Genomic DNA, 21,972 nt, shown 5'->3' with positions numbered 1-21,972 from the left:
TTGTTGGAGCACTTGGCTGGCTCAGTGGATAGAGCATGCAACTCTTCATCTCAGGATCATGAGTTCAAGCCCCATGTTGGGTGTAGAGCTTACTTAAAAACAAAACAAAACAAAAAACACTTTTGTTGGCAAATAGGAAAATTTTTAATAGGGACTGTATATGGAATTATTTTTCTGACTTAAGGTCAATTGTCTAAGGTATAAATAATGATACTATGGCTTTGTAGGAGAATGTATTCTTAGAAGATACAAATTAAAATATTTTAAAGTGTCATGATGTCTGCAATTTGCTTTCAAGTGTTGTAAAAAAAAAAAAATACTGATAGGGGCACCTGGCTGGCTCGGTCCGTAGAGTATCAGACTCTTGATCTCAGGGTTTTAAGTTCAAGCCCCACGTTGGGTGTAGAGATTACTTAAAAAATAAATAAATAAAATATTAAAAAAAAATACAGATAGATAAAGCAATGTAGCAAAATATTAAGTTGTAAATCCAGGTGAAGGTGGTTTATTGTATTATTCTTTTAATTTTCTGTAGATTTTTTTAAGTTTCCAAAAGTTGGAAGAAATAAGTAAAAAATGTATTTTATTTTCTCCCATAAATTTAGCATTAAGAAATAAAGAACAGGCGCGCCCAGATGGCTCAGTCGTTAAGCGTCTGCCTTTGGCTCAGGTCATGATCCCGGGGTCTTGGGATTGAGTCCCTGCATCGGGCTCCCTGCTCTGTGGGAAGCCTGCTTCTCCCTCTCCCACTCCCCCTGCTTGTATTCCCCCTCTTGCTGTGTCTCTCTGTGTCAAATAAATAAATAAAACCTTTAAAAAAATAAAAAGAAAGAAAGAACAGTTTAATTGTGGAAAAAAAGTTTAATTGTGCGGAAAAAAAATCCAAGCCTATGTTAAAACAAAAAGTGGAATAAATTTATCGAATGTTGGGGTGCCTGGGTAGCTCAATCGGTTAAGTGTCTGACTCTTGATCTAAGCACAGGTCTTGATCTCAGGGTCATGAGTTCAATCCGTGTTGAGCTCCATGCTGCTGTGGAGCCTACTTGAAAAAAAAGTTTATCAAATGTTAATAGTGATTGTCATTGGTGGTAGAACTAATATCAGTGATTTTTTTTTTAAATTTTTCTTCATTTTCCAATTCTTCCACAGTGTACTTGACTAATTTTTCTAATAGAAAATATAGCTTTTGGGGTGCCTGGGTGGCTCAGTTGGTTAAGCAACTGTCTTCAGCTCAGGTCATGATCCTGGAGTCCCAGGATCGAGTCCACATCGGCCTCCCTGCTCAGCGGGGAGTCTGCTTCTCCCTCTGACCCTCTCCACTCTCGTGCTCGCTCTTTCTCTCTCTCATCCTCTCTTTCAAATAAATAAATAAAATCTTTAAAAAAAAAAGAAAACTTGGCTTTTCAACTTCAATTTATATTCTTTTTTTTTTAATTTTATTTATTTTTGAGAGAGAGAGAATGAGAGGGGTGAGGGTCAGAGGGAGAAGGAAACTCCCTGCTAAGCAGGGAGCCTGATACGGGACTCGATTCTGGGACTCCAGGATCATGACCTGAGCCAAAGGCAGTCGCCTAACCAACTGAGCCACCCAGGCACCCCAATTTATATTCATTTTTAACTAATACATGCATGTATTTTCTTTGTAGCATATTAACACAATATAAATTTAAAAATAGGTCCCTTTGACTACCAGATCTATTAATTCCAATCTTCTTTTTTTTTTTTTAAGATTTTATTTATTTATTTGACAGAGAGAGAGAGATAGCCAGAGCAGGGGGAGTGGGAGAGGGAGAAGCACGCTTCCTGCTGAGCAGGGAGCCTGATGTGGGACTCGATCCCAGGACCCTGGGATCATGACCTGAGCCGAAGGCAGACGCTTAATGACTGAGCCACCCAGGTGCCCTAATTCCAATCTTCTGTGCCCATTCCAAGAAGTAGTTATTGTCACAAGTTTGATGAGTACCCTTCTAGACCTTTAAAAAAATGCACTGACAACACTCCCCAATACACACTCACACACACAGACTCACACACTAGAAAACTGATTGAGCATGATGTCTAACCTCAGAGAAATCTTAAGTTCTATGGAACAGAGGCTTCTTCTATTCACATGCTCAGAAGTCCAAGTACCCTGCAGGTTCTAAGGATGTTTCAACAGTATACCAAAACAAACAAAAAAGCACAAATACAATCAAATAACAATACTAAGTCACTAGAAAAGGTACACAACAGTTTCTCTACCAGCATGGTAGTATTCTAATGATTATCCCCTATCATCCCACAATTCTTCTAGATTAAATATGAACAAAGGGAAGATAAAGGGAAGAGGCCAACCAGAAGAAAAAGAACTATATAAAAGGTGGCCAGAAAAATTGAGAATTGCCACTTAGAATGAGTGCTCACAGACAGCAACAAAACATACCATGGCATTAGGCAGGGAACAATCAAGAATAGAGTTTCCCCCCTTTATCAAAGCTCAGAACAGACCCTAAAACTAAAAATCACAGTTGAAGTTAACTTCAAGATCTGTAAACAAGAGCTACAAACCACAAACTAAAAGCCAGTCAAGTGTGTGCATGCAGCCTGGAAGTGACCAATAATTTTTCATTAGTCTTTTCAGATACATTCAAATAGTAACAAACATTATCATCTTCTATATACAAGGCACTGTGCTGGATGTTGAGAAGCCTGTAGATCAACACTAGGCATCAGCTTGTCAGATCTTCCAGCAACCCATGTCTCCAAATCACAAAGTTTTCTTGTTGCTCTCCAGCTTAAAATTCTTCAATGGCTCGCCACTATTTGGGGAAAAAAGTCCAAATTCCTTAACAAAATTAAATCCATCTACTGCTCCCTGACTATCCCTACCCAGACTCCTCTCCTTATCTTTACCTATTACCTATTATGTATTTATAACTCTTTCCAAATGCATCACACTCTCTCATACTTCCTTACCTTGACACATGCTATTCTTGCCTTGATGCAATCCTCACCCCCGGAGTTCCATCCCATCTCCCTACTAAATTCCTTTCAATTATTTAAGATATAGGAAACACCCCTTTCCCTGGGGGAAATCTCACTTTATTTCAAGAAAAGCTGGATGGCTCCACTTTGTGTTTTCTTAGCACTCTATCCTTATTTATCTGTTTTACAGTATTTGCATATTATATGCTGTTAGTCTACTTGTCTATCTTCTACATGGCTGAGGGCAGTTGGGATTCAAGATGGCAACACAGGAAGATCCTGAACTCACCTCCTCCCCTGGACACACAGAATCTACAACTACATATGGAACAATTTCCTATATGCCTCAAGGCAAAAACTGCCTTATTCATTTCTTTGTCCCCAGAAGAATAATTTAGCTTTCCTCCACACCCCACATACACACCTTCTGACATGCAGGACTTATTTTCATATGGACAATCTAGATTTTTGTCAAATATCTTACAAAGGTAAGCAGGAAGGAGAAACATGGCAGTAATTATATAACTATGAACAGACATTAGTATAGACCACCTATAGTCACTATAGACTCTCGAAGAGAAAAAATAAATTCCAGGTTATATACAATCCTACGTCCATTAGCTATTACTATAGCCCATTTTTATTCCATTCCAGGAAGCATATTAACATGAAAATAAGAGTGACAATTAATACAGGGGTACCTCTAATTCAACTCTTATTTATTTATTCATTCATTTAGAGAGAGAGAGAGCAAGGTAGGGGCAGAGGGAGAGGGAGGGAGAGAATTGTAAACAGGTTCCATGCCCAGCGTGGAGCCTGACTTAGGGCTGGATCTCACAACCCTGAGATCAGGACCTGAGCCAAAATCAAGAGTAGGACGCTTAACCGAATGAGCCACCTAGATATCCTCAACTCCAATTTATACATTTTTTAAAATTTTTTATTTACTTATTTGACAGAGAGAGAGTGACAGTGAGAGAGGGAACACAAGCAGGGGGAGTGGGAGAGGGAGAAGCAGGCTTCCCGCCAAGCAGGGAGCCCAATGCAGGGAGCCCAATGAGGGGCTCCATCCCAGGACCCCAGGATCATGACCTGAGCTGAAGGCAGATGCTCAACAACTGAGCCACCGAGGTGCCCCCCAATTTATATTTTTTAAATTAAATTATTTGCATATGTTGGTATACTAACCACATTTAATAACAAATCACACAATATATTAACTTTAGCAGTCAGTATAAAACCAAGTTGAGAACCTCGTCTCTGGCACAGTGCCTTTAGTTTAGCATTTAGTAATTGCTCAAAAAATGTTTGCTGAATTTAAATAGTTAACTTGAGTCAGGAAGCTTAATTTCTAGAGCAAAAGAAAAGCATAAACCTCTGACCAGCTCAGAGAAATAGTAAGAAGAGAATTAAATAATAATGACAATAGCATAAGAACTGTCACAAAACAATTAATCATTAACTTTTAAATGAATGGCTTAGGACTTCCAATCAAGAAGTCACAATGAGGGCGCCTGGGTGGCTCAGTTGGTTAAGCGACTGCCTTCGGCTCAGGTCATGATCCTGGAGTCCCTGGATCGAGTCCCTGGATCGAGTCCCTGGATCGAGTCCCTGGATCGAGTCCCTGGATCGAGTCCCGCATCGGGCTCCCTGCTCGGCAGGGAGTCTGCTTCTCCCTCTGACCCTCACCACTCTCATGTGCTCTCTCTCTCTCATTCTGTCTCAGATAAATAAATAAAATCTTTGAAAAAAAAAAAAAGAAGTTACAATGAGTATACAATAAGTATACAGTAAGCTGGTATAGCAACATAAATACTAGACAAATAGGGCTTTTTTTTTTTTTTTAAGATTTTTATTTATTTATTCATGAGAGACAGAGAGAGAGAGAGGCAGAGGGAGGAGCAGGCTCCCAAGGAGCAGAGAGCCTGATGCAGGACTCGATCCCAGGACCCTGGGATCATGACCTGAGCTGAAGGCAGATGCTTAACCATCTGAGCCACCCAGGCGCCCAGGGCTTTTTTTTTTTTTAAAGATTTAGTTATATTTGAGAGAGAGAGAGTGGGGGCAGGGGAGGGGCAGAGAGAGAGAGAATCTCCAGTCAACTCCCTACTGAGCTCAGAGCCCTGCCCAACTTGGGGCTTGATCCCACAACACTGAGATCATGACCTGAGCCAAAATCAAGAGTTGGACACTTAACCAACTGAGCCACCAAGGCACCCTGACAAATAGGGTTTAAAGCAGTAATTTTCAATAGAGGCTATACCAAGTCACTTTGGAGGTGTTTTTGAAGGTTTTAGGTTAAGTTTTTTGTTTATAACAATGACTGCGGGCAGGGAGTTTTGCTGGCCAGAGATGCTAGACATCCTGCAAGGTACAGGACAGTACTATACAAGGAAGCATTGTTCTATGTGCTGTATGAAATTCAAATGTCTTGCCAAACATGTACGTGAAGAACATATTTATTATTACCTGAGCTTGGATTCTAACTCTATTTTACATAAAAACAAAGTCACCTTGCATTGTTTTAATATATACTGAATTTTCTAGAAATACAACTACCTTATAAATTGAGGAAGAATCACACTGTTATTTTCAGAACATCATTAAGAATTGGTCAACATGGGGTGCCTGGGTGGCTCAGTCGTTAAGCATCTGCCTTCGGCTCAGGTCATGATCCCAGGGTCCTGGGATCGAGCCCCGCATCGGGCTCCCTGCTCGGTGGGAAGCCTACTTCTCCCTCTCCCACTCTCCCTGCTTGTGTTCCTGCTCTCTATCAAATAAATAAAATCTTTTTTAAAAAAAGAATTGGTCAACATTAAGGGGCGCCTGGGTGGCTCTGTCATTAAGCATCTGCCTTTGGCTCAGGTCATAATCTCAGGGTCCTGGGATCGAGCCCCGCAACGGGCTCCCTGCTCAGTTGGAAGCCTGCTTCTCCCTCTCCCACTACCCCTGCTTGTGTTCCCTCTCGAGCTGTGTCTCTCACTGTCAAATAAATAAATAAAATCTTAAAAAAAAATAATAATAATTGGTCAACATTAAAAAGGGGGGGGAGGGGTGCCTGGGTGACTCAGTCAGTTAAGCTGACTCTTGATTTCAGCTCAGGTCATGATCTCAGGGCTGTGAGACTGATCCCCACATCAGGCTCCATAGTGGGCGTGGAGCCTGCTTAAGATTCTCTCCCTCCCTCTCCTTCATCAATCTGTAATTTGTCTTGGCAATCTATCTCTATTTCACTTGAGGTTACTTCCCTCTTCCCCTTGTCACATACAAGTAAGTCTGCTGTGTTGTTTCTTTTCTGGGGGGGGGGTCTGTTATTATACTTTTATTCTAATATCCACCAGTATCTCTGCTCTTCAATTTTTCTTCTTGCATGGAGTGGCTTTTGATTGTCTTCTCTTAAAACTAGTCATTTATAAGAGGGTAAAGCATCTGACTACCTCATTAAGTTTTCTACAGTAATTTTGTATATTGAAATCTATATTTTTACTACCTAATTTTCTTTTACTTTTTGTTTATCATAGAGTTAGGATATCATGTTGATGCTTTATAATTTTGAACTACAGTAACCTAATCATCTATCAATTTCTTTTTTTAAAGATTTTATTTATTTATTTGAGAGAGAGAGGGCACAGAGGGAGAGTGAGAGGGAGAAGCAGACTTCCTGCTGAGCAGAGAACCCGACGTGGGGCTCCATTCCAGGACCCTGGGATCATGACCTGAGCTGAAGGCAGACACTTAACCAGGTGCCCCAATCACCTATCAATTTCATTTCAGGGAAGTTCATTAAAAAATTTGTTATAATAAAAAACTGTTATAATAGCAATAACATAGCTATTATTCATAGCACTTACTACATATTAGGTTCTGCTATGCTTTATATATATATTACATATATATTTATAATATACTATATATATATATTCATTTAATCCTCAAAATAATCCTGGGAGGTAGGTATTATTAATGTCCCCCATTTTACAGCTATGGAAACTGGGCACAGAGAGATAAAAGGACTTTCTCAAGATCATACATCTAGTAAATGACAGAGCCAGAATTTGAACCCAGATACATTGGGACCTGAAAGGCTTGAGAACAACTAATCTAAGGAAAAAAAGCATTGCATGCGCACAACCTAACAATTATTCTGCCAAGAAATAATAATCATGATCTTGTATGTATCTAACAACACAGAACTGTAATGTCTAAAACAAAAACTGACAAAATACAAGGCAAATTTGACAAATCCACAATCTTCATGGGATATTTTAACATACTTCTCAGAAACTGAAAGTTCTAGAAGATAAGAAAGGAGTATGGATATGGTACGTTTTAATAACAAAATTGACATGCTTGATCTAATCTTGTTCCAATAAAGGTAGGCTTTATTTTTTTCCAAGTCTATATGAAAACATTTACCAAAATGCATGGATACTACATCATAAAGGAATTCTCAAAAAATTTCAAAGAATGTAGTTCCGGGGCACCTGAGTGACTCAGCTAGTTGAGTGTCCAGCTCTTGGTTTTGGCTCAAGTCTGATCTCGGGGTCATGGGATCGAGCCCCACATCAGGCTCAGTGCACTGTGCAGAGTCGCTTGGGTTTCTCTCTCACTCTCCCTCTGCCCCTCCCGCTCATGCTCTCTAAATAAATAAATACATTTTTTTAAAAAAAACTTAAAAGAATGTGTTTCCAAAACCACATTCCCAGACCACTATGAAATAAAATTATAAGTCAACAATAAAAAGATAATTAAAAATAAGCATAGCAGACAATAATGTTTACTCAACATCTATTTTTTCCCCTTTTCTTGACTAACAGGACCCCAAATAGGTGGCAATGTGTGCTTAGTTAATGAAAACTGGCAGTCTTCCTTACAGCTAGCGAAGCCAGGTAACATTACTACTAAGTACGGAGATGTAAATGGGAATTGCTAGGTAGGGATTCTGGAAATGCTACTGTTTTCCTGATGAAATTGTCCTTTATCCCTTTTATAGCCTGGAGCAAAGATGCAGTGCTTATATCTGGAGCAGTTACTTTGTAACCAAAAGGCAAGTCCTACACTAAAGACAGAGGAAGCTAGAAGGAGCCTGGCTTGTTGATGACTTTCTTAAGCAGCTGCACAACATAGGCATTTCTCAAGATTTCTTGAGAAAAATTAGTCCCTTATTTGAATAAGCCACTATGTTCAGGTTTCTGAAACATACTGCCAAAGACAATCCTAACTGATTTGCAAAAGATTCAAAATAAATGAGTTAGAGTTCAACTAAAAATGCCCGAATAAAGAAAGTATAATAATAAAGATAAAAAGCAAAAATTAATGAAATAGAAAACAAACAACTGAGAGTTTCAACAAACCAAAAGCTGATTTGGGAATAGAAAAAACTAATAAAGAAACATGGCTCTGGATCAAGAAAAAAATCTTTTATTTTTTGGACCCTGCCTCTCCCTCTAGACTCATAAGAGTCTTGCCATTCCTTTACATGCATCCACCAGACTTGAACCAAACCAAATTTCTCACCATTCCTGGTATATTCCTCTGTGTCTCTACACATGTTTTTCCTACTGCTTGAAATGTCCTTTCCCTTACTTGTGCACAGACAAGCTCTATTTTCTTCTTCAGGAAAACTCAAGGGTGACCTCCTCTAGGAAGCCTCTAACCCTTCAAACAACGTTTATACTGGTGCCCAGTATTATATCCCTTAGTACCCTATGCATACTTTCACACAATTAGCAAATATGTATTAAGCAATTTCAGGCTCTTGCTAAAGCTCATTTTAGCAAATACTGTGTTTTAAATATATTTCCTGTCTTCTACCCTAAGCAAAGAGCTCTTTTAGGGCAGAATTTTATTCCTCTGTCCCTAGCACCTAGCTCAATGTCCTACACCTAATGAGCATTAACTAAATATCTGCTGAGTAAATAAATGAATAAAATAACAAATAGGGGCGCCTGGGTGGCTCAGTCGTTAAGTGTCTGCCTTCAGCTCAGGTCGTGATCCCTGGGGTCCTGGGATCGAGCCCCGCATCGGGCTCCCTGCTCTGCGGGAAGCCTGCTTCTCCTTCTCCCACTCCTCCTGCTTGTGTTCCCTCTCTCGCTCTGTCAAATAAATAAATAAAATCTTTAAAAATAAAATAAAATAACAAATAATTAGGGCGCCTGGGTGCTCAGTTGTTAAGCGTCTGCCTTCGGCTCAGGTCATGATCCTGGGGTCCTAGGATCGAGCCTCGCATCGGGCTCCCTGCTTAGCAGGAAGCCTGCTTCTCCCTCTCCCACTCCCCCTGCTTGTGTTCCCTCTCTCGGCCGTGTCTCTCTCTCTGTCAAATAAATAAATAAATAAATAAATAAATAAATAAATAAATAAATAAATAAATAAAATCTTTAAAAAAAAAAGATAGCAAATAATTACAATGTTTATCACATGCTACAAGTATCAACAGAGTGCTATGAGATCACAAAAGGAAAGCAACCTACCCTCACTCTCCTTGCTAAAAAATGATACACTCTAGAAACAACTTTTTGTATATCTTTCACATGCCTTCATAGAATATCGTATGTTTACAGAAATACTTCTATGCACTGAATGAATGGAAGTTATACATGAAACCTGTGTGCTTCTAGTTTTTGTTTTCGCAGCTGAATTATCAAAAGGATCTTAGCAGGTATTTCTGCACAGCAATATGAACACAGTAAAATATGCTACCTGATAAATTGTCACTTGATGTCACCTAGTGCTGAGCTCAACCCACTGAGACATCTACAAAATTCTTTACTAATTAGCCCAACTTTCCACACAAACTCTAGAGGAAATATTAAATGTACTGAATATGGCCAAAGGCTATAGTCATACACGGCTGTGTGTGAACCTTCAGTATACATATGATAGAAATACAGTGTCTCCTTTAAAACACATCATTTCCCCACACACAGACACACACCAAATACTGAACCTCCCCAGAAGAGCTCCCTCTCGGAAATCCCCTGTACCTCAAAGAGGTTGCAGAACCAGATAAATGCAACAAGGAAAACAATAGGAAATTTAGCAAGAAGTAGTTTTGACAGACAATAAGGATATGCAACAGAGACCGTTATCAAGGTGCAAACCCCAAAGCAGCACTGGACTGCTATCATCCTCTTTCTCTCATACTTTTCAATGCTAAACTCCTTTATTTTTTATTTATTTTTTTTTAAAGATTTTATTTATTTATTTGACAGAGAGCACAAGCAGGGGGAGTGGCAGGCAGAGGCAGAGGGAGAAGCAGGCTCCCCACCGAGCAGGGAGCCTGACGCGGGGCTCGATCCCAGGACCCCAGGATCATGACCTGAGCCGAAGGCAGACGCTTAACCATCTGAGCCACCCAGGCGCCCCACTAAACTCCTTTAAAAAGGGTGGTGAAGGAGGGGTGCCTGGGTGGCTCAGTCGTTAAGCATCTGCCTTTGGCTCCAGTCATAGTCCCAGGGTCCTGGGATCGAGCCCCACATCGGGCTCCCTGTTCTGCAGGAAGCCTGCTTCTCCCTCTCCCACTCCCCCTGCTTGTGTTCCCTCTCTCGCTGTGTCTCTCTCTGTCAAATAAATAAATAAAATCTTTAAAAAAAAAAAAAAAAGAAAAAGGGTGGTGAAGGATGGGGAGGGAAGTTTGTTTTCTTCTTTATACTCTCTTTTGTAAATCTCTGTAATATGGTGTCCACCCCTTGGAATTTATGTTTGGTAGATCTGGCACATTCCCTGATCTTTAGGAACCTATCTCTGACTGCTACTTGTCTGTTTTCCTTCTTCACACCCTCCACAAATAAAGGTACTTAAGGTTCAAGCCTTGCTGCTTTAGTGTCTCTATCCATACTATTTTCCTTGATTATTTCTGACACTGAAAACATTTTGAGGGATAAAAATGTGCTCAATTCCTATATAACACTGCTTTCATGCCAGAGTAATGCTGTACAATGAAGGGTTTTCTCTATATTTGATCTTCCTTGATCTCATTTTTTTAGGAGCCCAACATGGGGCTTGAACTCATGACCCTGAGATCAAGACCTGGGCTGAAATCAAGAGTCAGACACTTAACCAACTGAACCACCCAGGCACCCCAATTTATTCTTTTTTTTTAAAAGATTTATTTATTTAATTATTTTTGAGAGAAAGAGAGAGAGCATGAGCAGGGGGAGGTGCAGGGAGAAACGCAGACTCCCCACTGAGGAGGGAGCCTGATGCAGGACTCCATCCCAGGACCCTGGGATTATGACCTGAGCCGAGGCAGATACCTAACCGACTGAGCCACCCAGGTGCCCCACTCCAATCTCATTCTTGATATTGAAGGTTCCCTTAATTCTCTGACTCTGTGGAGCAATTTAATTCTGAAATGGCTGGTCTGACATGAGGGGACAAACATGGACAGCCAGACACACACACACACTCATATACACACATCTTGCTCATTGATGTTTTAGAGTTGGGGGTAGTTCAGATCACTCCCAGAACTCACTACTTTGTTTCTCCAAACAGCCTTGATATAAACTGACATCTCAGTCAGAAATAACACTAAAAACTGGTACTTCAGAAGGGACTAATGGGCTTTCTCCTAACCTTCACTCTCAGGTGGAACATGCACTACCTCACATCATTCTGTCTTGCTCTTAGTCATCTTGCAAAAGCTGCCTTATATACCTCCAAGACTATAGATCTAACTCTTCTCTGACACAGTGACTATTAAAACATACAGTCATTACATCTTGTTAGAACAGGGTCATATGCAGTGTTGATGAAAACACTTTTTTTTTTAAGATTTTATTTATTTATTCATGAGAGACAGAGAGAGAGATAGAGAAGCAGAGGGAGAAGCAGGCTCCCAAGGAGCAGGGAGCCCAATGTGGGACTCAATCCCAGGACCCTGGGATCATGACCCGAGCCGAAGGCAGACGCTAACCATCTGAGCCACCCTGGCGCCCGACGAAAACACTTTTTTTTTTTTTTAAGATTTTATTTATTTATTTGACAGAGAGAGAGAGAGAGACAGCGAGAGAGGGAACACAAGCAGGGACAGTGGGAGAGGGAGAAGCAGGCTCCCCGCCGAGCAGAGAGCCCGATGCGGGGCTCAAACCCAGGACCCTGGGATCATGACCTGAGCCAAAGGCAGATGCTTAATGACTGAGCCACCCAGGCGCCCCCCAACGAAAACACTTTTTATAGTGAGGTCGCAGAGAGGCAGATAGAAAAGCACAAACACAATCATGAAATAAAAAAGAGAGAATTTGAGGGGTGCCTGGGTGGCTCAGTCGTTAAGCATCTGCCTTCGGCTCAGGTCATGATCCCGGGGTCCTGGGATCGAGCCCCGCATCAGGCTCCCCGCTCAGCGGGAAGCCTGTTTCTCCCTCTCCCACTCCCCCTGCTTGTGTTCCCTCTGTTGCTGTGTCTCTCTCTGTCAAATAAATAAATAAAATCTTTAAAAAAAAAAATAGGGAATTTGAAAAATATCCTGGAGTATTTGTAGATTCAGGCTGCGACAATGATCGCATTTAAAAGAGGGACGCCTGGGTCGCTCAGCTGGTTAAGCGTCTGCCTTTGGCTCAGGTCATGATTCCACGGTCCTGGGATCGAGCCTGCATCAGGCTCCTTGCTCAGCGGGGAGTCTGCTTCTCCCTCTCCCTCTGCCTGCAGCTCCCCCTGCTTGTGCTCCCTTGCTCTCTCTCTCTCTGGCAAATAAATAAATAAAATCTTTAAAAAAAAAAAAAACAGAAAAATTATTCACGGTCTTGCAAATGTCACAAGTTGTAGTTTGAGAAGCTAAAAAATAATAGGCAGTTAGGGCAATAAGACCGCTGAAGCAACACGAGCATTTTAAGACCCGATACCTGATTTCTCAGATAAAGCAGACAAAACTACCAGAGAACATGAAATCTTTATCTTCCCAAGCACAAAAATAAAACATATTACAACAAAATAACATTCACATACTAAAATGTTCCCTTTACTTTTTTTATTATTTAAAATCAATTAACTAGGGGCACCTGGTGGCTCAGTCAGTTAAGCATCTGCCTTTGGCTCAGGTCATGATCCTGGGGTCCTGGGATCAAGCCCCCCCATCAGGCTCCCTGCTCAGTGGGGCATCTGCTTCTCCCTTTCCCTCTGCCCCTCCCTCCATTCGTGCGCACTCTCTCTTCTAATAAATAGATAAAATCTTTTTAAAAAATCAATTAACTAACATATAGTGTATTATTAGTTTCAGAGGTAGAGTTTAAGATTCATCAGTTGCACGTAACACCCAGTGCTCTTTACATCAAGAGCCCTCCTTAATAGCCATTAGCCAGTTACCCCATCCCTCCACCCACCTCCCCTCCAGCAACCCTCAGTTTGTTTCCTACAGTTACCCCTTACTTTCTTTTTTTTTTTTTAAGATTTTATTTATTTATTTGACAGAGAGAGACATAGCGAGAGAGGGAACACAAGCAGGGGGAGAAGGAGGGGAGAAGCAGGCTTCCCCGTGGAGCAGGGAGCCCGATGCGGGGCTCGATCCCAGGACCCTGGGATCACGACCTGAGCCGAAGGCAGACGCTTAACAACTGAACCACCCAGGTGCCCACCTTACTTTCTTTATAACACATCTGTTAATACTGCTACAGATACAGAGTTTGCTTGACAACTCCATGTGCACTAAATAATAAATGTGTAACCATGAATGTGAATAAATCAATTTTTCAGTACCCAAGCAGATGCAGATAGCTGGCTCTTTTAGTTTATAAGTTTACTGTTTCTTATAGCTTAGCACTTGCACAGTGCTGTCAATTTAGGAAATATATACCAGGGGGGAAAGTAGGAACTTAAGCCTCTTTTATAGCTAGTTGTATACTTACCACACAAACTGAATCAGGTTGAACTCTATAAGACAGTGTGTGTGTGTGTACATATACACATACATAATCATATTCTAGAAATACAGTATAAATTAGTATAAATATGTAAAAATAATAAAAATAATCTTTCAGGCGCTGGGGTGGCTCAGTCAGTTCAGTGTCCCACTCTTGGTTTTGGCTAGGGTCATGATCTCAGGATGGTGGGATCTGAGTCCTCTGTGGGCTCTGCGCTCAATGGAGTCTGCTTGAGATTCTCTCCCTCTCCTCTGCCCCTCCCCCCTCTCCCCCCCAAATAAAGAATAAAATCTTAAAAAATAATAATCTTTAAAATTTTTTTATATACTGGATCAAAAGTAGGTATAATATTCTATTCATCAATTAGACAGCTAGAAATTCAAATCCTAGCTGTATCATTTACCTACTGACAAAACACTAAGTATTTTTGGACCTCAGTTTCTTTCTTTTTCCTTCCCTTCCCTTCCCTTCCCTTCCCCTCCCCTCCCCTCCCCTCCCCTTTCTTCCTTCCTTCCTTTCTTTCTTTCTTTCTTTCTTTCTTTCTTTCTTTCTTTCTTTCTTTCTTTTCTTTCTCCTTTCCTCTCTCCCTCCCTCCCTTCTTCTTTCTTTCTTTCTTTCTTCTTTCTTCTTCCTTCCTTCCTTTCTTTTTCAAGTTCCAAAAAGCTCTATTAACCCTCTAGGGGAGGGGTTCAATCTTTCTTGGCTGCCACTTTCCATATGGCTCCCAGGAGGTTGCTCAGCTCCCCTCTCTTCCTCTTGGCACTGATGTGTGTCCCCACCCTTTTCTTGATGAACTTGAGGGCATGCTTGTCCTTGCAGACCTTGAGAAACTCCATGCACGATGCTTGTATGGGGTGAAGCCACACACCTCTCGGATCATGTCCCACACAAACCTGGTGTGCTTGGGGAGATGCCCGCAATGGCAGCTGTGCCTCGGCTTGCTCATGTTCTTAGTCACCCTGCGGCCCTTGCTGAGGCCCAAGTTCATAGGATCGCTGAGCCATAGCTGCTGCTTCTTAATGGCTCCCATGGCAGAAGCAATTTCCTCATTTATAGAATGGAAGTATACCACTTGTAAGATTGTTGTGGTAATTTAAAAAAATAATGTATACAAGTTCTTAACACAGTACTTAGCACAAAGAACTCAAAATCTTAACTGCATATGTAACAGAAATAATAATAACTAGCCCTGGGGTGCCTGGCTGGCTCAGTCGTTAAGCATCTGCCTTCGGCTCAGGTCATGATCCCAGGGTCCTGGGATCGAGCCCCACATCGGGCTCCCTGCTCAGCGGGAAGCCTGCTTCTCCCTCTCCCACTCCCCCTGCTTGTGTTCCCTCTCTTGCTGTGTCTCTCTCTGTCAAATAAATAAATAAAATCTTAAAAAAAAAAAGTCGTCAAGTAACTTGCCCAAGGTCAGAAAGCTTATAAGTGGTAGAGCCAAAATTCATATAGAGGCAGTTTAGCTCCAGAGTCTCTCTCTCTCTTAAGTTGCCTCTCAATGTTGGGCGCCTGGGTGGCTCAGTCGTTAAGCGTCTGCCTTTGGCTCAGGTCATGATCCCAGGGTCCTGGAATCAAGTCCCGCATCGGGCTCCCTGCTCAGCAGGGAGTCTGCCTCTCCCTCTACTCCTCCCCCCTACTCATGATCTCTCTCTCGCTCTCTCTCAAATAAATAAATAAATAAAAAAGTTGCCTCTCAATGCATTCTCTTTTTTTTTATACTGAAATATAACTGACATACAATGTTACATAAGTTTCAGGTGTACAACATATTGATTAGCAAATTCTATAGTTTCTTATAACAAATATATGAGTTTTTTTCCTCATGTAACAAATATTTAGTGAGTACCCTCTACCTGGCGAGTCTGTGCTAAGTATTAAAGACACAAAGATGAAAAACACAGGGAGGTTTGGTCTAACAGAGAAAGGCAAACATGTAAAAAAAAAAATGCCATAAAATGTATCGCTGCTCTGATAAAAGTATGTACAGGGTATACAGGAGACACAAAGGAGGGAACAGACAATCATGCTATGAAAAATAATGATAATGATAAGAAAAGAAGGCATCTGAAATGAAATTGAAATGAAAATGAAAACGAAATCATCGAAAATGAAATCACATAGGGACATCTGGGTGGCTAGGTCGGTTAAGTGTTGGACTCTTGATTTCAGCTCAGGTCATGGTGTCTGGGTTATGAGCTCGAGTCTCATGTCCACTTGGCGCTCAGCATGGAGTCTGCTAGAGGGTCTCTCTACCTCCCCCTTTGCCCGTCCCCACCTAAAATAAATAAAAATCTTTCTAAAAATTCTCTCTCTCTCCCTTTGCCCCTCCCCCCCCCACAGGCATGCATGCTCTCTCTCAAAAAAAAAAAAAAAGACTGTAACTCATCTCACTAGGAGACTCACTTGCTAGCTTCGAAGAATCAAGCTGCCATATGAAGCATATCAAGCTGAAGCCCTCAGTTCAAGAGCCTGCAAGGATTTGAATGCTGCCATCAGTCACATAGCAGATCCTTCCCCACTTGAACCTCAGATAAGATGCCAGCCCCAGATGACACCTTTATATTTTTTTAAGTTTCCTTTTATTTATTTAAGTAATCTCTACATCCAATATGGGACTTGAACTCACAACCCTTAGATCAAGAGCCAGCCAGGCACCCCGCCCGAGCTGACACCTGGATTGCAGCTTTGTAAGACCATGAAGCAGCAGACTAAGCTAAGTCATGCCTGGACTCCTGAACCACAGGAAGAGATATAATAAATATGTGTTCTTTAAACTACTGCATTCATGGTAATATTGCGATGCAGTAATAGGTAACTAATATGCTATGCTCCCCTTTGTGTTGCAATTACCCTTGTAATTACTTAACATAAATATTTACCATTAGATTATAAACTCCACAAGGGCAAGAATAACAAGTCTTAATCATTACTGTATCTCAGCACTTAGGACACTGCCTAGCATATAAAAGAACTACAATATAGTAAATGGATGGATGGATGCCTACTCTATGCGGGCACAGTGTTATATCCTAGAGAAACAAAAATAAGTAAGACATGGTCCCTGTCCTCATGGAGCTTAAAGTTACATAGGATGCCAGACACTTGAAACAGATAATTTCAACAGAACATGATAAACGTAACAGAGGTTTCTGTGAAGACAATGGGTATGTAACTCAGACTGCAAGGGCCCAGGTATGGGTAAATCTTATATACTCAAGATTTATGTTGAGTAGGTGACATGATGTTATATACAGAAAATTCTAAAATTCTAAAAAATAGGGGCACCTGGGTGGCTCAGTTGGTTAAGCATCTGCATTCAGCTCAGGTCATGATCCCAGGGTCCTTTATTTTTTGACAGAGATACCAGGGTCCTGAGATCAAAAAATGTAAAACCAAATGGCACGGTGGTCCCAGTCTCTCATCCTCTGCTAAGTGGAAAATATGTCCAGCTCCATTGTACCAGTGATTAACAACCTGCTTAATGTTTCCAATTAAGAAGTGCTTCTGTTGAGGGGTGCCTGGGTGGCTCAGTCATTAAGCGTCTGCCTTCAGCTCAGGTCATGATCCCAGGGTTCTGGGATCGAGCCCCGCATCAGGCTCCCTGCTCAGCAGGAAGCCTGCTTCTCCCCTCCTACTCCCCCTGCTTGTGTTCCTGCTCTTGCTATCTCTGTCTCTGTCAAATAAATAAATAAAATCTTAAAAAAAAAAAAAAAGTGCTTCTGTTGAGATACAGTAGAAGATTCTTATTTTCTTTTTATACTGTCCTTGTTTTGTTTGGGAGTATGTTTGGAAGGAGACTTCTTTTTTTTTAAGATCTTATTTATCAGGGGTGCCTGGGTAGCTCAGATGGTTAAGTGTCTGCCTTTGGCTCAGGTCATGATCCCGTGCTCCTGGGATCAAGCCCCGCATCCAGCTTCCTGCTCTGCAGGAAGCCTGCTTCTCCCTCTCCTGCTCTCCCTGCTTGTGTTCTCTCTCTGGCTGTCTCTCTCTCTGTCAAATAAATAAAATCTTAAAAAAAAAAACAAAAAAAAAAAACAAAGATCTTATTTATCTATTTGAGAGAGAGAAGGGGCAGGGGAGGTGCAGAGGGAGAAGCAGACTCCCTCTGAGCAGGGAGCCTGGCGTGGGGCTCCCTGCTTAGTGGGGTCTGCTCTCCCTCTTCCTCTGTGCACACGTTCTCTCTCTCTCATAAATAAAATCTTAAAAAAAAAAAATAAGAGAGGGATGTCTGGGTGGCTCAGTCAGTTAAGTGTCTGCCTTTGGCTCAGGTCATGATCCCAAGGTTCTGGGATCGAGTCCCACATCCAGCTCCTTGCTCAGCGGGGAGCCTGCTTCTCCCTCTGCCTGCCGCTCCCCCTGTTCGAACTCTCTCTCTCTCTCCCTCTATCCCTCTCTCTCTCTGACAAATAAATAAATCTTTAAAAAGAAATAATAAGAGAGGGCGCCTGGGTGGCTCAGTTGTTAAGCGTCTGCCTTCGGCTCAGGTCATGATCCCAGGGTCCTGGGATCGAGCCCCGCATTGGGCTCCCTGCTCTGCGGGAAGCCTGCTTCTCTCTCTCCCACTCCCCCTGCTTGTGTTCCCTCTCTCGCTGTGTCTCTCTCTGTCAAATAAATAAATTAAATCTTTAAAAAAAAGAAATAATAAGAGAGTTCAGCAAGGTTACAGGATACAAGACAAATGTGGTATTATCCATATTGTGGAATATTACTGGGCCATAAAAAGGAATAAAGTGCTGATACACACTATAACATGTTGAAAAGATTACGCTAAGTAAAAGAAATCAGTCATAAAGGCTACATATTGTATGATTCTATTTATATGAAATATCCAGAATAGGCAAATCCATAGAGACAGAAAATACAATAGTGGTTGCCAGGAACTGGGGGATGGGAGAAATGGGGAGTGACTAATAATGAGTACAGGTTTTCTTTTTAGGATGATAAAAAATTTTTTAAATTAGTGGTGATGACTGCACAACCTTGTAAATATACTAAAAAACACTGAATTGTATAAATTTTTTAAAGATTTTATTTATTTTTTTTAAGATTTTATTTATTTATTTGACAGAGAGAAACACAGGGAGAGAGAGGGAACACAAGAGGGGGAGTGTGAGAGGGAGAAGCAGGCTCCCCCCTGAGCAGGGAGCCCAACGCAGGGCTCCATCCCAGGACCCTGGGATCATTACCCAAGCCAAAGGCAGATGCCCAACAAATGAGCCACCCAGGCGCCCCTAAAATTTTATTTATTTATTTGACAGAGAGAGAGACAGCCAGAGAGGGAACACAAGCAGGGGGAATGGGAGAGGGAGAAGCAGGCTCCCCCCCGGGGCAGGAAGCCCGACGCAGGGCTCCATCCCAGGACCCTGGGATCATTACCCAAGCCAAAGGCAGATGCCCAACAAATAAGCCACCCAGGCATCCCTGAATGGTATATTTTTAAAAGGAGAATTTTACAGTATGTGAATTATTTCTCAGTAAAGCTATTGTTAAAAAGAAAAAAAGTGACATTAATACTTTGTCCTGGAATGGGATTCCAGGTTTTACAGTTTTCACAATACATGCTAAAATACAGAGTTATGTCATGGGGTAATAAAAGGTGAGTTATCTCAAGACACTGGAACAATAATCTTCCTAGAAAGTCTCCTTCTGGGGCACCTGGGTAGCTCAGTCCGTTAAGAGGCTGCCTTCGGTTCAGGTCATGATCCCGGGATCCTGGGATCCAGCCCCACGCCAGGCTCCCTGCTCAGAGGGAGTCTGCTTCTCCCTCTGCACCTCCCCTGCCCCTTCTCTCTCTCTCAAATAGATAAATAAAATCTTAAAAAAAAAAAAAAAGTCTCCTTCCAATCACACTCCCAAACGAAACAAGAACAGTATAAAAAGAAAATAAGAACCTTCTACTGTATCTCAACAGAAGCACTTCTTAATTGGAAACATTAAATAGGTTGTCAATCACTGCTACAATGGAGCTGGACATATTTTCCACTTACCAGAGGACGAGAGACTGGGACCACCGTGCCATTTGGTTTTACATTTTTCTCACTTACTTTACAAATGTACACACAAACACTAATGTCACCTCCACTTACACATGCTTCAGTCCTTCCCTAAATAGAGTTCAGTAACATCCAAAATATTCTAAGTCACTTTCCTAAAAACAATGGAATTACCCTAATCTCTATTTCATGGATTTTTTTTAAAGTGAAAAAGTAAAGCTTAATAATCAAAGGTAAATATTTGAAGCTCACAGATGATTATAAATGCAAATCCAACCTATTTATTTTGTTTCTAAAAGTATATTTTCACTGAATTCAGTAACAGAGGTTATAAAATGTTTTCATCTTCTCTAATACTTTTAGGCCAGGGATTTATAACCTCAGCACTCCTGACATTTAAAACCAGATAATTCTTTGTTGTAGAGTACTGTCCTGTGCATTACAGAATATTTTGTGACATCCCTGGGCACTACCCACTAGATACCAGTAACACCCGCTGCCTAATTGTGACAACCAAAAATAACACTGTCAAATATCACTTTAGGGGTAAAACTGCCCCCAGTTGAGAACCACTGCCTTAGTCCATCTGCCTTAATTATTTCCTAACAGCAAATTAGCTAAATCATCATTAGCCTTAAAAACAAACATATTTTTGTGAAATACAGAAGCTGATACACCTAAAAGAGAAGACTTCTTTGTTTTTGGGGGTTTGAATAAATCCATTTCTGGAATTATTATAAAACAAATCTTTTATGTGCATTTTTAAAGTATTTATATATATTCTCAAACATATAGTACGAAAAAGAAAAAAAAACAAAACTAAGCTTCACTTCTAATGAATTTAGATTTTCTTCTACACATACCTTTCCCAGAATACAGAAAGTAGCAGCTTCTCTCTCTCTCTTTTCTCTCCTCATAATCAGTAATTATATAGATATTGAAAGGGAGCTTTATGTTCAAAACCTTCTAATTCTATCATGGTTATCTGTAGAACAATGACACATTATTTACAACCTAAAATACATGTTACCCAATAACAGTTTAACATTTTTTTGAGGTCCTAAGAGATTTACAATTCATAAAGACAGCCCAAATTTAACCAATGAAATAATCAGGTTGGTTAATTTAAGAAATGTGCTATACCTCTGACAGTCACAATCTAAAGGAGCCCAAGTTCCTTCCAAACCAACTGCTCAAACAGATATTTTTATAGCTATACAACTAAATAAGATTGCTTAAGACAAGATAATTTTTAAAAATAATTCTTAATAAAGAAAATAACAAACTATTCTAATTGTAATTCATGGGGCTACTGACCCACACAGTATACAATAAAGATCATGAGGACTTTGCTAGTCATGGTTTTTTCATCCTTCATAAAATATAACCCAATAGTCTTTGTTACTTATCTAAAGCCAGGCTTCAGAACTAAATGAATAACAGTATCAATTGAACAGGTAACGTAACTAAGATCTATTTTTAAGGATGAATGACCAGAAGGTCCTAAATTCTAAAACTGAATTATTTTAAAGGAATACAAGCAAGGCACATAAATCCACATTCCTCAATGTGAAGTCATCCATCCATCAGTCTTTCTTTTGCTATCTAAGGCAACTTAAAGTCCTTAAGTTACCTGTATAATGTGTATCTCCCACACCAGAAGTCAAATATTTCCTTTTATTGCTAGTGATACACTTTTTATTTAACCCGACCTTTAAAACTCTGTAGTCATCTGTACTTTGTAATCAAAGATAAAAACTAACCATATCCTAGCTACACTATAGTTATCAGATCAGTGGTTGGCAAACTTTTTCTATAAAGGGTCAGATAGTAAATATCTTAGGCTTTAAGGGCCATATGGTCTCTGTTATAACTATTCAACTCTGTCATTGTAGCACAAAGGCAACCATAAAACATACATTGACAAATGGGTGTGGATGTATTACAATAAAACTTCATTTAAAAAAAAAGTGGCAGGCTATAGTTTATTAAAACCTGTATCAGACTATTACATGTGGGAATAAGTAAACAGACCTGTTTCTCTCTTTCCCAATGATAATGTTCTCACCATAAAATTAACTAATTACTTTCTAAAATACCACAAAATAAAATTAGCTTTCTCCCATTTCATAGTAGGCATTTGTAGTGGGATAATGCTA

The 21,972-nt window shown here is 40.6% G+C and overlaps 1 protein-coding gene and 1 pseudogene across 7 annotated transcripts in view; both read right to left on the bottom strand.

Annotated features, from left to right (window-relative positions):
• Positions 1–21,972, bottom strand: part of TESK2 (testis associated actin remodelling kinase 2) — a 156,983-nt gene that overhangs the window by 80,792 nt on the left and 54,219 nt on the right. The window lies entirely within an intron of this gene.
• Positions 14,157–16,092, bottom strand: LOC123841432 (large ribosomal subunit protein eL36-like; annotated as a pseudogene).

The sequence above is a fragment of the Mirounga angustirostris genome, unplaced genomic scaffold (assembly GCF_029215605.1).
Source record: "Mirounga angustirostris isolate CCGP_5_RB_7025 unplaced genomic scaffold, mMirAng1.0.hap1 SCAF_4, whole genome shotgun sequence".
Taxonomy (NCBI): domain Eukaryota; kingdom Metazoa; phylum Chordata; class Mammalia; order Carnivora; family Phocidae; genus Mirounga; species Mirounga angustirostris.
Note: the sequence above shows the minus strand (reverse complement) of the source record. Positions and strands in the feature narration are given on the sequence as shown.